The sequence below is a fragment of the Anguilla anguilla genome, chromosome 13 (genome assembly GCF_013347855.1).
Source record: "Anguilla anguilla isolate fAngAng1 chromosome 13, fAngAng1.pri, whole genome shotgun sequence".
In the NCBI taxonomy this organism is placed as follows: Eukaryota; Metazoa; Chordata; class Actinopteri; order Anguilliformes; family Anguillidae; genus Anguilla; species Anguilla anguilla.
The window spans coordinates 27298730-27314687 of record NC_049213.1 but is presented as its reverse complement, the minus strand read 5'-3'; the positions used below and the strand labels follow the sequence as shown (position 1 = coordinate 27314687).

Genomic DNA, 15958 nt, shown 5'->3' with positions numbered 1-15958 from the left:
CTTCGTCTTCGTGCTGTACTCCATATTTTAAACGCTGCTAATTAAAGTTCCTGGCAATATCCTTTGAAACTTGGTAACAATAATTTTATATTCAATTCACAAATTTCTTACCGTACTAGAATATTTTAAAGATCATGGGCTGAGAAGATCAGTTCATTGAGTAATTCATATTTTTTGTATATGGAATTGTTAGACTTCATAGTATTTTCAGCCTTGTGTCCAACTACTATATGTGGCTGCCAGTACATGCTGCTATACGGGTTACTGAAATGACCGCATACCCCTTTCACAAGACCATTCAGCTGCTACTCTAAGATCTGCATGGAATGATGACTAAGTGTTACTTATCGCTATGCCGTTGTATAGTAATGTGCAATTACTTTAATACTAAAATTGAAAATGAACAGTAATATGTATCTGCTTTTAGAGTCTGCTTTTAGTGCAGTCGGTAGAGCAAAAATTAATGCACTTTTCATTAGACTGGTAAGCGCTGAAAATTACCCTCCGGAGTCTAGAGGAAAATGCTTTAAGAATGTTTGGAAAATGGAGGAACCTAATTCATGGTCATGTTTTAACCTGCAATGCTGGTCCTGACATCCCGATGGTGGATGATCGCATTGCACGAAAAGACCTTTTCATACAGTGAGGAATGTGCTCTCTGCATCTTCTTCCCCTGCAGCCTGGACTCGGTTGAGAATGAGCAATTTCACAATTAACCTTTAAAGTAATTATGATCGCGTGGCAGCTTTAAACAATGTTGCCGAAGACATGTCGGGGTGTTTGTTCGATGGGAGAGGAGCAGAAAGGATTAATGAGGGATTGAAACTGAAAATGAAGCCGTCAGAGAGGAAACAGAACTGGGATGAGGGGTATTGTTTACTGATAATATTAACAATAACATGAAAAGGTTCTAGATAAAGAGGTTACAGAAAGTCACAGGAATCAATTAGCTTTTGGGTACGGATTTAAGATTCATTAGCGACAGTTTAATTGCACAGAAACAATGTGCTGATTACAATGGCAATAATTAAAAGGCTTAATACGACAAAAGCCACGCAAAGAATATAATCGTGAACAAATGGGTCATCGTTGACACGATCAGCAGTTGAATGAAAAACTCTAAAAGGAAACTTGGGTCTATGTGCAAACAAGAATTTTAATGAGCAGTGATTTTGGTTGTTTCCCAGTTATTTGGAGGTTTTGTGATGTAAGAAGGCACCTCAAACATATTTTGGTCACAGGTGCTATGTGATCTTTTCCAGATATTTTTCAGAAGATTAAACCCATAGCTAGTGCATCTACTCATGGTTTTTAAATTGCTTATACTTAGGCTGTCAATAGTAGAACTCACCTACACAAGGAAAAAAAAACTTGCAGTCTACATTTGTAGCAGCTCTGTATTGTTACAGGGGATGTAGCCATGTGTTCTGACAGGTATGTGCTGTTCTCTGACAGGTTGGTCCGGGGAGCCGACACCGCTCCTTTTTTCCACACATCATCAACATCGTTACCAAGGTAATGTAGTCGTTTCCCCATCTACTTCCTGCACACTGGAATACTGATGAGATGGCAGCTGCAGTTTCAAACTCAAAATGCATTTGTCGATACTTTAAAAGGCAAGTGGCTTTTCAAAAGAACAAAACTGCTGCCCTGAAAAGACTTCAGCCCATTTTTTCACTGCTCATGCATGTGAAATCAATGCAGTTCATACTCGGACATTAATAATGCCATTTTCAGGTCACTGTTTTATAACCTACAGTACATTTATTAATTTAAGCATTTAGCAGACACTCTTATCAAGAGTGATGGTCGTTCGGACCTAACTGCAAATTACTGACACAGGAATGATCGGCTGAAGTTTTGAAATTTCACTTGAGTTTCGACTTGACTTAAAGAAACACTTCATCCCCTATGTAAGGAGATAAATACCTGAGAAACCAAGTAACTTGACTGCTCATCTTCTCTACTGGTCAAAGAAAGGTGTACAGTGCTACATGTGTAGCAATATGAAAATATACACGCCCCTTCTCATCACTGTGTAGCGTGAGGCCTTTGGCTTTCATTTTGTATGGGCGAGGGGACATTTTGAGACACAGGTGGCTCAGTTGAGATAATGCTGCTCTGAGGGTATGGGGCGGTAGAATTGCTGTATCCTCATGCACCGTGCAAGAGGGGACATGTTGGTATATTTCATTGTTTCAAAAGTAATCCACTTTGAAAAGGTATGCATATGACTGCATATGATGTGCTTCACAAATAGTTACAACGCCTGAATGAACCGAGCTGAAAGATAGCTAGTTAACTATAAATAAAACCTGATTAGCATGCTATATGAATAGAATTTGCCGTATCACTGTCAGCACTAGATCTGATGTTTCAGAAATAAAAAAATGGTTTTCACTTGACAAATAATATGATTTACACAGCAGATTATGTTTGATGTAACTAGGTAGCCTGCTTGTAGGGTTTGGATCTACAGTGGGAACAGGATTTGAAACAGTGGGAACTTGAAAAATCTTCTTTGAGCAATCAATTACACTATTTGTTCATCTCAGATGATATTATTGTTACTGGAAAATTGTCAAAACAGTAGACATATTTGACAACATATTTATTCAACATACCCCTATTGGTTCATATGGATCACAAGTATGGGTTAACACAGGGTTTTAAAAATAAAACAATTCCTCTGTGTTTTTTAAGATAAATATTTGATCTGTAATAAAGTGCAGACTGAGTTAAGATTATATAATTAATAATGCACAATATCTAGAAGACTGCTGGAAAGAACCTTACTAATGGGCCATCGCCTGTAAAATATGAAAAAAACTTCTATTTCTATTTACTATTTCTTACATGTGCAGCACTCTTTGAATTTGTACATCAGTTTGCTATGGACAGCTAATGATAAGTACTCCCCTGAGAGGTTTTTAGTCGTCACGTTCCACAGGTGAGGAGTGCATTACCTCCGTTTACATCCTCCTGGCCCCCCAAGATCAGGGATCTCATTTTGGGCCATTAGGTAGAAGACTTGCGTGAACAGTCCACTGGGACATGGGGGAAGGTCCCCTTGGTCCCCCACGCATCCCAAACAGGCTCACGCCAGCAGTGACAGGAGTCAAAACAGATCAGCGCCGCCCGCGTCACACTAGTCACGGCACGGCGCAAGATGCGGGGTCCCCAGAGGCAGGGAAGCCAATTCCGTTTAATAGAGTTGGGGGATCTGCTGGGCATCCTGGAGCTTGCATACATTAACATTTCAGCATTAAATAACAGGGAACCCTCCACAGGGAAGCTTTCCTTACAAACACAAATGAGGCATTTGTTCGACTGCTGGCAGGTCTATGGATGTACAGTGGAGGGTGTGCAACAGGGTCAATTAAAGCTTATGGAGGAAATGTTGATGTTACATTGTGTTACTTTGGCACAGAGCGTAGGATGGAGCCCAGCTAACAAGGTGCGCGCTTTTGAAATTGTCGTGATGGATGTAGCTTCGTGACTAATGCTAGCTACAACGTGCAAATGTCTAGTTATTTTATTATCACATATTATTATTAACTCATTGCTCCCTTGCTGCAGAGACTCATGCCATCTTCCAAACTTGAGTTTTCCTTTTTACCTTCTTCTCTCTTTGGAACATATCTTGCATAAGGACATTTTATTTTACCATTTCAGTGAAAAAAGCTTTTTACAAAAGAAATAGTCTCATAAAAATGGCAGAATTTATTTAATGTGCACTTTCAAGCGGGTGCTATGCTGTTTTATCAGATCGAAGCACGTTGGAGGCAGGTGTGGAGAGGGTATTTGTGTTTCATGAGACAAATCGCAGTGTTTGCTCAGGGTAAATGTTAGAGGAATGGCCGTGTTCGACTTGTTCTTCATATCTGCCTTAGACAAAAGCAAACATCCTCACTGTCAGAATTTCTGGTCTGACCGAAAAGTAGTCACTGTTCTATTACAACTGCCGATGCAGACAATAAATCTTATAGCAGTTCATATTGCCACAATTATTTTGACAAGATACCCAGAAGGGGTGGGAACATTGAACATTGTGGGGAGTTATTCATTATTGTTGCATGTCACGTACATCTTCTGTGACAAATGAATGTAACAGAAAGCCTTTTAAAATCTATCTAACCAAAAGAACAAACAAATCATATCTCAGCAATCCTTAATCAGAAAACTACGATTTATTGAAGCATTTCATTGGACTTTTTCATGCTATGGTATCATTCTTTGATTACTGCTACAGTGCGATATTTTGAGTTTAAGCAATGATATGCTTTTTGACTTTCTTCATTTGGGAGTAAAAGACAAATGCAATCTAAAAATATACACATTTACAGCTGCATTAGTGGCTTAGAGCAGACTGTGTATGTGACACATTGGCCTATTGCTTACTAAAACACAAAACAATATCAGATATATACTGTATGTTCTCTCCATTAGGTGAATTCCTCTAGGAATTATGTAATGGCAACTGATACTAAAACTTTGCTTAATTTAAGCAATGATTTACACCGCCTTAACCCCCCTCGGAGGCAATGTCCTCACTGTCTCATGGCAACCTGCTGTTCTCATAACAACAACCTGCATGATTCCATGCCTACCTTTTCATTTCCACACACGCTGGGGATGGCTGGTTAGTCTGTCCAAGGCAGACGAGCAGCATTGTGGGGAATTCTGATGGCTCTGTACCCGAGGTAGGAGCGCAGGGGTCCAGGAATGAAGCGACAAGACTTGACAAATTGTACTCATGTGACTTTGAGGTTGTCTTTGTAGATACAATATAGCTGTTTAAGACTAATATTGCTGCCTTGAGGCCTTGCGTAAGGCAGGGAAGAGGGGAAGCAGATAGAAAGTTGGCTCTCCCCCTGTGTGCAGTTGAAGCATCTACTGCAGTCATCTCAGCAGCCCTTGTTGAGATAAGTGAACTTCATATAAGGGCTGTGAGGTTTGGCTTTTTCAACCCAAATTGTCTGAATTGTCATTGATTTTACACTGACTTCTGAGATGGATAATCCTGCTGATATTTGTGGATTTTCCCTCAAATATTAATAAAAAATAAAAAATAAATAAAATAAAAAAGTTTCAGCATTTAGGATTTTAAAAAGTTAATGGTCTTTTGACAATTTTGTCTTCTTTTTGCTTTTTCTAAAATATATATTGAGTATACACAACATGTTGATTTTTTGAAAATTTTGGCTGGCAAATATTTGGCTTGCCAAATTAGCTTGGGTGTTTGAAGTTAGCCTGGCAACTCTAATTTATATTACAAGACTCCAGATTAGCTATCCATGTGGTGCAGTCACCCCTCAGGAATGGTCTTGAGAATCTTGCCCCTACTATGACCTGTGTCAGCAATAATTAATTGCTTCTTCACTTTCCTCACAGTAACATTTACAGCCTTTGCCTGCCTGAATAAAGAGATTTTGATGTAATCTTTCTTATTTTTTTTAAAACAATGGACATTTAGAATCAACACCTGTATCCGCGCCCCCCCCCCCCCCCCCCACTCCCCACTAATTTTCAGGATCTCTACTACTGGTGGAAAAAAAAATGGCAGCACTACTTGTCTCCATGGCAATAGATGGTGATCTCAGCAGAATACAATGTGAACTGGCTGTAGCGACTGCCATTGATCTCGAAGCTACTGGCGAAGAACATGCTTTCGCTTGCTGACAGAATCAGCAAAGAGAAATCAAACCGCTCATTGTCTTTCATGCCTGTGCCCAGATCAGCCCCAGATGAGGCAAAACAGTATTTCTGCTGCTGGACCCTGCGTTCATGTTTTATTAATGTCATTTGTGCTTGAGCTGGCTTTTTACCTGACAACCAGGCCTGCTATTTCCTTGTCACAAATCAAATTAGCTTGACCTGAGATTAATCCTCTGAAAAAGGACTGACACCTTATTAATTTTCTTAATTGGATCCCTTATTAGATGTTGGAATTGTCCTTGCTAATTGTGTGTTATTTCACTCTCACAATGTTTAACTCACTATGCAAATTATTTGTGCAAAGTGAGGTATTTAAAAGGATTCATTCAAACGCATATTGAGATGAATGCAAAGCAGGCCAATTTTCATCCCTGATTTCAAAATAATTTCTTAGAAAGTAGATGTGTGGCAGGTCTTGAACAGGAGGTTGTGACTCATTTGAGATGTCAGAGAGTTTCTCATCACGGAGAGCAAGAGATTTAATCAGAGAAACAAACAAACAGCTACAGTTTCTCTGATTATCTGAAACGCTGAAAGAGTTAAGAATGAATGCGACTGGATGCTCTCCCACAAAGAGGCTTTTACCATTCTCTGCCTTGTTAAACCAAGGGTGCACCAAGAGACCGGAGGTCTGTAGCTGCCAATTTGTATTTCTATTGGTAAAAGTAATCCCTCATGAGTCTCATGTTTTCTGAAAAATGGTAGAAAATTTTTGGGAAAATAAAAACAGGCTTAGCCAAAAGAAAATATTTCATATTTAATATATTCCATTATTAGCTAATGCATATTTTTAACTGTTTATTCATGATAAGAAATAATTCTGTGCAGTATTTTGGTGTACTGTATAATTAATCGTTCTAAGCTTTCAATTCAAACTCTTTCTGAATAAGGATGTGGTTAATTGAGCCTTAGTATACTTGAAATACATTTAAAATGAATAACCAAACAATAATTAACAACCAAGAAAGAAGAACCAGTTCATCATTGGTAATAACTTACACAAACACACTCTCAAACACACACTCGCACACACACACACACACACACATGCACTCATGCACACACACACACACACACACACACGCATACACGTACTGTGACAAATAGAAGAGGTGCCTACCTGGCTGGTATGATGGTTTGGGGTGATCCATTCCCTTTCTTCTGGATATAACCTTGGTGAGGTTGACTGCAGCACTGCAGTAAAGACAATGGAGCCCCCTGAGCTCCAGCAGCATGCCGCTCCTGGTGTGCTTTGACCTTTTACATCAGAAAGATGCCGTTATTTCATTTATCATGGAGATATGCTTAATATGGATGGATGAAGGGGAGGAGGGTGATTTTTGAGTGGTCCCCGCAGCCCCATTTCCACAGCTGTTACCCTCTATCCCTGATAGCCCAATAAGTGAGCCTGTAAAAGCAGCCAGGCAAAGGCAGGTGCCCACTTCCTCAGCTGAAATGATTGAGCTTCCATCTTAATCTATGCTCCGCTAAAGCTTGCACACACTCACGCACACAAGCACACACACACACCCACACGTATGCACGCGCACACATGCATGCACACGCACACCCACAAGCACACACACACACACGCACACACACACACAAACCAACATGCATGCACACACATGCACACACACACACTACTTGCACATTGGGTACATTAAGAATACCGAAATACATGCGCTCGAAGAGAGAGAGAGAGTTTCATAGCCAGTGTCACTCTCATTTAAAAAATGTCACAGAGGCAAAGGCTTTCAGGGAGATGTATTGATTCTCTTGGATTTTTTTGTGTGTGGAAAGGCCATGCCAATTTTCCTCCTTTGCATGGTTTATATGCACATTGATCACATCAGTACCAGGCACTGTGGCAGAGCCGTAGAGTGACCACCTGTTACATCCAGTTTGCACAGCGTGTTCTCAGTGCCAGTGTGGTGCTGGATCCATGCACTGCATTCGTGCTGGGCAGAGAAACCGAAGTGTTAGTTGTTTGGTATTTTGAGAGACACAGATTTATTTATATTTATTAAAGTACATTAACTGACAAATATTTTTTTTCTGATCATGCATACAAAATGTGGGGTGCAGATACTGTGCCTTCAGTATTCCCCACTCCCCCACCCAGCCCCTTTATTAGGTACACCTGCTCATTAACGTTAGTTAGTCTCCTCAATAGACGCTCAGATAACAGAATTTTACAACAGTGGTATGCAGAAGGGCATTTTGAATGCACAGCACATCGAAACTTGAAGCGGATGGGCTACAGTAGCAGAGGACCATGCTGGGTCTCCACTCCTAAGAACAGGAAGAGGAAGCATTAATGGGCAAGTTATCAAAAACTGGATGATTGAATATTGGAGAAAATGCTGCCCGGTCTGATGGATCTTGATTTTTTTTTTTTTTTGCACCACGCAAGTGGTGTGGTCAGAATTTTGCATAAACAGCATGAATCCTTGGATTCATCCTGCAATATGTCGAAGGTGCAGGCTGGTGGTGCTGGTGGTGCTGGCGTGATGGTGTGGGGAATGTTTTCGTGGCACACAGGCCCCTTAATACCGATTGTACACCATGAATGCCACAGTGTACCTAAGCCTTGTGATTACTATTTGCATCCCTTTATGACCACAGTCTACCCTTTTTCAAATTGGAAAAGGGGAAAAAACATATTTCATTGCACTGTAAAAATGTTTAGGGGTAACAGGACACAAATGCTAAAATAGTTCAAGGCACTGTAAATTAATAATGTTGTTATTATTGGGAAAATAAAAGTTGTATAAATGCACTTGTAAAACGTTCTTAGTCTAAAAGGTTCTACCTAATGCCTAAACTGCTAATTGTTGTAAAATGCAATATAAAATTGGGCAAAAAACAAAAGCCACAACAAACAATGTGGTTCTCATAGTATGTAGACATTCCTGGGGTGGTACTACATCACAAGAATGAAAGTCAAGTAGTAACCTCTGTGTGTGTGTACGCGTGTGTACGCGCGTGTGTGTGTGTGTGTGTGTGTGTGTGCGTGTGTGCATGTGTGTGCATGTATACATGTGTGTGTACTTTCTCTGGCATATGCTTATTCATTTTTAATATAAGCAGCTACAGAGATGTCATGTTTGTTTATGCTGTCAGTCTAGATGTGTCCTTGACTTCACCTTTACTGAGGCATCGCTTGTTCCCCAATCCCCAATCAACTCCCACAGACAACAGACTTCCCAATTTCAACAGAGGGAACGAGTGTTATTTACTCTGCCTTAACAAAAAATATAGCTATGAAATAGCTTGATTATGTTTCAGCTCTTACAATGTGGACAGATTATCTAGTGATCCCACATGGGTTATTATTGTCATGTTTGATCATTGTCAGTTATTCACAATATGTTGCCACAAGTTCATTCAAATAAAATTTAAATGAATGATGAATTATGTACTATTTGACTAATTATTGATAATGAATTTTTACAGACCACACGCATTGCATGGTGTATTCACAGTTCTGATCTGCTGTGTCACTTGGCTCTGTGGTTTTAGCTCTCAGTCATTATTTACTGCAACACTTAAATTCACAATAACCTTCCAAGGTCTTCTAAAAGAAAACCACTAACTCCATTTCAACAAATGATTAAAAAATTGTATTTGCATAATGCATGATAAAATGAGTTCCTCAGCAATAAATTAGAAAATAAACGAACACGCACACACACACACACACACACACACACACACATTGTCCATATATAAACCAAGCTTCATCAAAGTTCAGTCTCATTGCAGCATTTATTATCCTAAGATTTTCCTTCTTTCTGAATGCTTAAACAGAGGAAGAAATTACTAGGGAGGTAAAAACAAACATATTATCTATCAGAGCATGGTGGTAAAATTGGTTTAGAGGGGATGATTCCGCAAACAAAATTTGCTCAATCAGAAATGACCTCTCCATTCCAAGAAGCTGTTCATATTGGGCCAAAACTTTGGTTTTTGGCCAAATTAATGCACACCAATATTTAAATATTTATACAAACGTGAGTGAGCACTGACTGTACAAGTTTACAAGCACTGCCTGTGGAAGTTAAATGTACATTTAATTTCTAGATGAAAAAATACTCGACCAACAAGCAAAGCTAAACAGCAGAACAGCTCCTTTCTAAACTGAATCCAGATTACTCATTATGCAGTTTCCTGTGAAACAGTGTAGCAATGGTAGGATTTTAATTCTGCCTCAACCAGTATACACATAGACACAGAGAAATGGTATATGGAAGTCATGGCAATTTTTTGAAAACGATCGTTTGGTGATGTGGGACCACTCGTGAGTAACATTGGTCTATATTGATGTTAAAAATGGCTGCATTTGATTCACCTGAGGAAGCAAGCTACTTTAGTTATAAATATATAGCTGCTAAATAGACACCTTGAAAGTGCTGCATCCAGATTGTCTCATTTTAGCAACAACCTCTTCAGGTATTTATATTTACTGTCTTGAAACATGACAGAGCTTGATAATTGTATAGTATTCTTCATTTTGTCTAACTACCTTATCGTTGCATGATTATATATTATTATTATTGTTATGTATTAGTATTATGTTACATATCAAAATATGTTAAATGATCAAATATTCTGTGATTTCAGTAAAGGTAAAACAACATTCCATGCTGCTGAATTACACATTAGGCCAATTCAAAATGAGAAAGATGAGAAACTGTTTTATTTCTCTGGTCAAAACATTAGCCCCATACTCTGAGCTATGATGGTGAAAAATGATACACTTTAAAACATATCTTCCTTAGTGTTATAGACTGATAAAGCTAAAAGGATCTGTCAGTGGGGAAAGTTTTCATGCAGTGATGTAATATCTAGCAAACAATCCGCATGTCCTTCTTTAGAAACTCACTGGGTGTGCACATATGCCACTGTCTTTCTGAACTATCTAAGCCAAACTTCAGCATTACATTCAGGAATACTTTTGATGGTACTGGTTTCAGTGAGAATAGTAAGTCCAGTATGGAAGTGCATGGAAGCCTGTTGGTGCCTGTATGGTCTGGACATTGCATTTAAATTACAGTGGAGAATTCTTCGCTTGGGTTTTGGTAATAAAATAAATAGGTACTCTGCCTAGGGTTACAGTACTTTGCAATAGGCAATCCAGTCTGTTCAAAAACTATTTCTAAGGACAAATTCTTTTATAATTCTACCTCGGAATGAGATGATCAACTCAGAAAGAACCTGTATGACAAAACTCTTGTGTGCCATATAACTTTTACAGGACAATGGAGGTGTCAGTCAGCCTGTGTTTACTTTCTTACAGAACCAGTATATATTGCAATGCTCTTTAATACACGGGTCCACATAAAATATCCATCAATATGTTCAACTACAGTGTCTCACTCAGAATGTGAATCAATAGCCATTGCCTGGAGACATAACCATTGTTCCAAATTTCTAGCCTTTGGAAAGGAAAGCTTTTGGAAAAACAATGAAGGGCAGATAAAACCAAACAAAACAAAAATACGCTGAGTGATAAATTATTCATCTTTCAGGGGATACATCTCTCATCTATAGTGGACCATATTAATGTAATGTTTACCTTCCAAGAGCACGCAAAGCTTTCACCTAGAAAATGGCGTAGCTGCTGATTTTCCCCTTCAGGGCGTTGGCCCTTTGTTGCGGCACACGTGGCATCCAATCTTCAGCGTACCGTGAAACCTACCCCGGAGAAGAGATTCTGAAGAAGTTCCATTCGTTTTGCATACCACAGAGAAATCCAGGCATTTGTATTCAGAGCGGCCTCCGTCGGTGGACCTCTCTCGAGTTCAAAATGCATCACTTTGTACTTTTTTTTTTGCGTGCGGGGGGAATCTCGGCTCGGAGTGCGCTCATGGTTGGGCATGCAGACGGAGCGCTTTGCTCTTCATTGCTCTATGAAAATTACTTTCTCTGAATCCAAATGACGCCGGTCCCCAGAGGAGGCCAGCTCTCCTCCAGCACCAGGCCCCACGCCCTTGCCTGCTCTCTTCATGCCCTTGTGTTTCCCATTTGCATTACGCAGGGAGTGGAGCCGCTTATTGGCCGCGGACAGATTTAGGAATAATCTCTTCTCATTAGCAATGGATCTGCCTCCGCAATTATCCCCCAATGGCTGCCTGATGTAGTCTCATTCTTAAAGGGGCATCACAGTTAGTGTTTCCACGGTTACACATATCAGCAGGTAATCTGTAAGCCAGTATGGATAAAATTTCAACTAAACGTTTTTCAGATGTAACTCTTTTTTTGTTTTTACTTGCTTTAGTATCAACAAAAAATGCTTAGAGTAGAAATAGATTCATATTTCAGCATACAATTTTTGTTGCTATCCTAACTATTGCCATTTTTCAGCATGCTCTGTGCTGTTCAGAGGAAGCTTTGACCTGCTGTTGTTTTGTTGAATATGAGTGTCTGCGGCTTTGACATCAACTTAAGTTCCTGTCTGTGTGTGCGAAGGTATCTGGTGGAAACCTGTCTTCGCAGTTTCATTCTGTTCCTACTGCTTTCCTGTGTGGGAGGAGAGCAGCAATAACAGTGTGTGCCTTCAGGTGTTTATATCCCCCTTCAACTCATAATTTTACTTATTCACTCTACTCCAGTACTGTGGCAAAGATCTGTGCATCGATTGTTGGTATGCTAAATTAACACTGGCAATGGATTTAGTTTTTACCTGGTGGTTCATTTTGGCATTGTTTCATTATAGTCTCCTGCTTTAGAAGTGGACTATAATCAATCAATCAATCAATCAATCAATCAACCAATCAATCGGTCTGTCTCTGTCTATGAAATGTAGACATAGTTGTTGATATTATTTCCATCCTTCATGCCTTCATCCTTCCTTGGTGTAATCTGACTGAGAGCGTTCTCCGTATGTTCTGTATGGTCAGGTGTCAGGAATGCACTGCCACATTCTGAACATTCAGTTCAGACCTTGCTTTAGAATTGACTACACAAATGATTTCAGCACATTAACTGAAGCAAAGGGGCTTTCATAAATCCTCCATAAGAATAGACAGGATCCTGAAATGAACCAGCGCTGTTCACCATGTTTCCTCACTGGGGCATTTCTGAAGGATTGCAACACTTCCTGCAGAACTTTAGGATGTGTGTGAGTGGGCTTCAGGAGCAGGTGCAGTGTAAATTTTATGTATTCTTATGCTCTTGCAGCTGGGTGGGTGATTTGTGCAGATACCGGTAAGCGATAGTTCGTTCCTCTCACTGAGCTGCTAGAAGAGCTGAACAACCTGGTGATCTCAGCAAGAAAAGCTTCCCCTCAGCAAATTTGACAAAATGATGTCTCATTGTGGACCTCCCCTGCCCCCTCCCTCTTGGGGTTCAGTCTTTTGGCAATACCTGTTTCTGTTGTAGCTGAACCTGTCTCTTCTTTGCCTCACCCTCTCTCTTGATCATTAATTTATATGCACATTGTATCTTTCATTCAGTTCATTCCCTATCCTTGGATTAATCTGGTAGGGGAAACCTTTCTAAATTTTGAAAATGTACTGAGCATAAACTGTAAACGTACCAACTAAATTTAGTAGATTAATGATTTTAGGGGGAAATATATAGATTCAATGTATTTGGGCCCAGTGGGAGTGGTGTAGTGCAATGACCTTGTTCATAAGTACAGTATAACATTGGCCTGGATCCAATCAACATAGTATTTACAAATAAATGCAAGCTTTTTCTCCACAAATTCAGTGTGACAAGTAAATGTTGGCCGAAGGCTGTGCTTCTGTTTCTGAAGTAGTAAATTACATCTGCATTTCATTCTGAATTGCGTTAGTTAAGTGGAATTTTAATTGAATCCTTGCCATTGTGTCTTTAATCGGATAGGTCTTGAGGCACAAGTTGATTTAAGCATCAGAAAGAGCATATGCCCCACCCAGGAAGGAGGAAAGTCTGTTATTCCATATATCTGGGCTAGCGTAGCTGCCAATTTCTAACTGGGCCAAAAGTTACAGCCCATTGTAAGCACTGCCCCAGAAACAGTGGTTCACATCATCCTAAGCATCAGCACTACAGTGGCAGGGATCTGACTACGTAGTCCCTGGATTAAGGCCACATGGCTATAGAGTGGCTCAGTGCTCAGCAATCTTCACCAGTGCAGCAGAATTAGATGTTCCTGCAACGTGATTCCTAAAAATAGGCTCACATTGCAGGAGCAAATTTCTGACCATAAAAGAATAGTATATCACAAGTCAGTTTTCAAAGTTCTCAATAAAATTACTTAGATCTCATTGGTTGAACATTGGAGGTTTCAAATAAGAATCTTTAAAATGCTGCATTCTGGTGAGTAGTAAATGATGTACCGTTAGCTAGTGAAACCATAATGTTTCAACTAGAGATTCAGATTCAGTGAATTCATACAGTTGTGAGAAGGTAATGAAGTAGCTTACTAGCCTAGCTTGCTTACTAAAATCATTCAAAATTGACATGTTTGCAAATAGTTTTTGCAACCTAGCTAGTTAGCAAATTGTAGCCCCCCTCCTTACAGGGGGGGGGCTGCCTTGTGGCAGACATTACATATTCTTCGGAAGCAAAGCTTGCCACCATGACCATGTGAAACATATATTTTACAAAAGCTGACTGCCTAATGTTAACTAGTAAGGCTGTGGCACAAAGACAAAGTGCTTAAATAGAAACATTTTAATTTACACGGATTTTTTATTTTTTATTTTTTCACAAGTACAGCTTCCCTTGCCTTAGATTTAGCGGGCAATTCCCTGTGTGTTCCCACTTCTCCTGAAAGACTAATCTGACTGCTCTCACCTCAGCAGGCATTGTACGCACCAAGCCAGTTAAAGCACTTGGAGGATATTTTTTGCTGTAATGTTCTCTTCAGAACGTGTGCAACAGAAAAAATATGCAATTTAATGACTAAAAAAATACTGGGGACAAAGTTGGCCTTTTACACAAGTGCCAGGGACACGTTCCTTCAGTCTGCAGTGGAAATGGCACCCATGGAATACCCTCTCTAATTGTTGTAAACAACAGGTCAATCAGTGAGGTGGTCCAAGTGTGATGGTCTGGCCAGGGGATCTCTGCTTGCTGTGATTGATGGTGACCTGTTTGCATGGCGCTGCTTTGATCAAGCCACCTGTTGCCCTTTCTGCAGGCTCTTCCTGACATGACAGCTCCCCAGCAGAACAATGCATATCTTCATGCTGCTTGTGTAATGGCTCCAGATGACAATGTGACAGCAGAGAACAATATACCAGGAACAGGTTAATTAAACTGCTAAATTTAAAATGCTATCCAGCAACCTTTGGGTGTGTACTGAGTAGGTTTGTTAGCAGAGGATATAAACAGTGCTCTTGAACCAATTAAAACAGCTTGAGTACAGAAATACCAAATGTTTCTGAGTACAATATTCATATTCCAGAAACCTGTGTTATTATCACATTCACACACACACACACACACACACACAAGAAATTGTCTGCATCCATATAGCACTGGTGTTCCCATACATCATGTAAATGGCAGCTGATTACATTTGAACTTACTTTATAGTTAAAGCTGATAAGTCGCATCATGGCAGCTGCCAATGACTTCCTATGCAAGACAGTCGATGACACTAAATCACTGTTAAGCACTGTATCGTCAAACCCATCTCTGATCAGACCTCTTTAAAGGATGTAATGTGATGAAAATATGAGAGGGGGGACAGCCATGGCAAATGAATGAACAAAGATGAGAAGCTTATCAAGTTGCCAGAAAAAGAAAGGATTATTGTAATTAAATATAAAAAGGCTTTCTGATGTAAATTCAGCATCTTTTGATCAACATGACTTCAATGGAGACCACCCAGCCTTTCAATTGATGAGATTAGCACATCAACATAACGTTCCGCGAAGACCTTGTTTTTAGTCTGAACGTTTTTCCTTTCGTGGAGAAATTGAGTTTCACGAGTTTCATCTATTCAGCAGTATCAGTTTTGCTCCATGGCTCACTTTGCTCTGAAAGCAGAATTGTTGACTCACGATTACAGTTGCAAATAAAAGTCTATTTTTGCTTGATAATATTCCTTTCATGGGATATTATGTTATGTAGCTGAAATGCAGCTGTGAAGCTGATGCCAAAGCTGCTCAGTCTTCAGGCACATTTGTGTGAAGAAAGATATTGGGTGAGTATTGGGCAACTCTGTAAGTGTATTTACAGACTGTTATACTGCAAGGTTCCCACATGTCCACCCATGTTTTTGCGCAATAGGCCTACA

The 15958-nt window shown here is 39.8% G+C and overlaps 2 long non-coding RNA genes across 2 annotated transcripts in view; one reads left to right on the top strand and one right to left on the bottom strand.

Moving 5' to 3' along the window:
• Nucleotides 1–11755, bottom strand: part of LOC118211885 — a 33465-nt gene extending 21710 nt beyond the window's left edge. The window contains exons 1-2 of the long non-coding RNA XR_004762114.1: nt 11300–11755; nt 6839–6975 (exon numbers count right to left, since the gene is read on the bottom strand). This is a non-coding gene — a long non-coding RNA (uncharacterized LOC118211885). The remainder of the gene's footprint in view (nt 1–6838; nt 6976–11299) is intronic.
• LOC118211886 lies at nt 1466–14957 on the top strand. Its single transcript, XR_004762115.1, has 2 exons — nt 1466–1515; nt 14855–14957. It is a non-coding gene; the product is annotated as an uncharacterized LOC118211886 (long non-coding RNA).
• The last annotated feature ends 1001 nt before the right edge of the window (nt 14958–15958 follow it).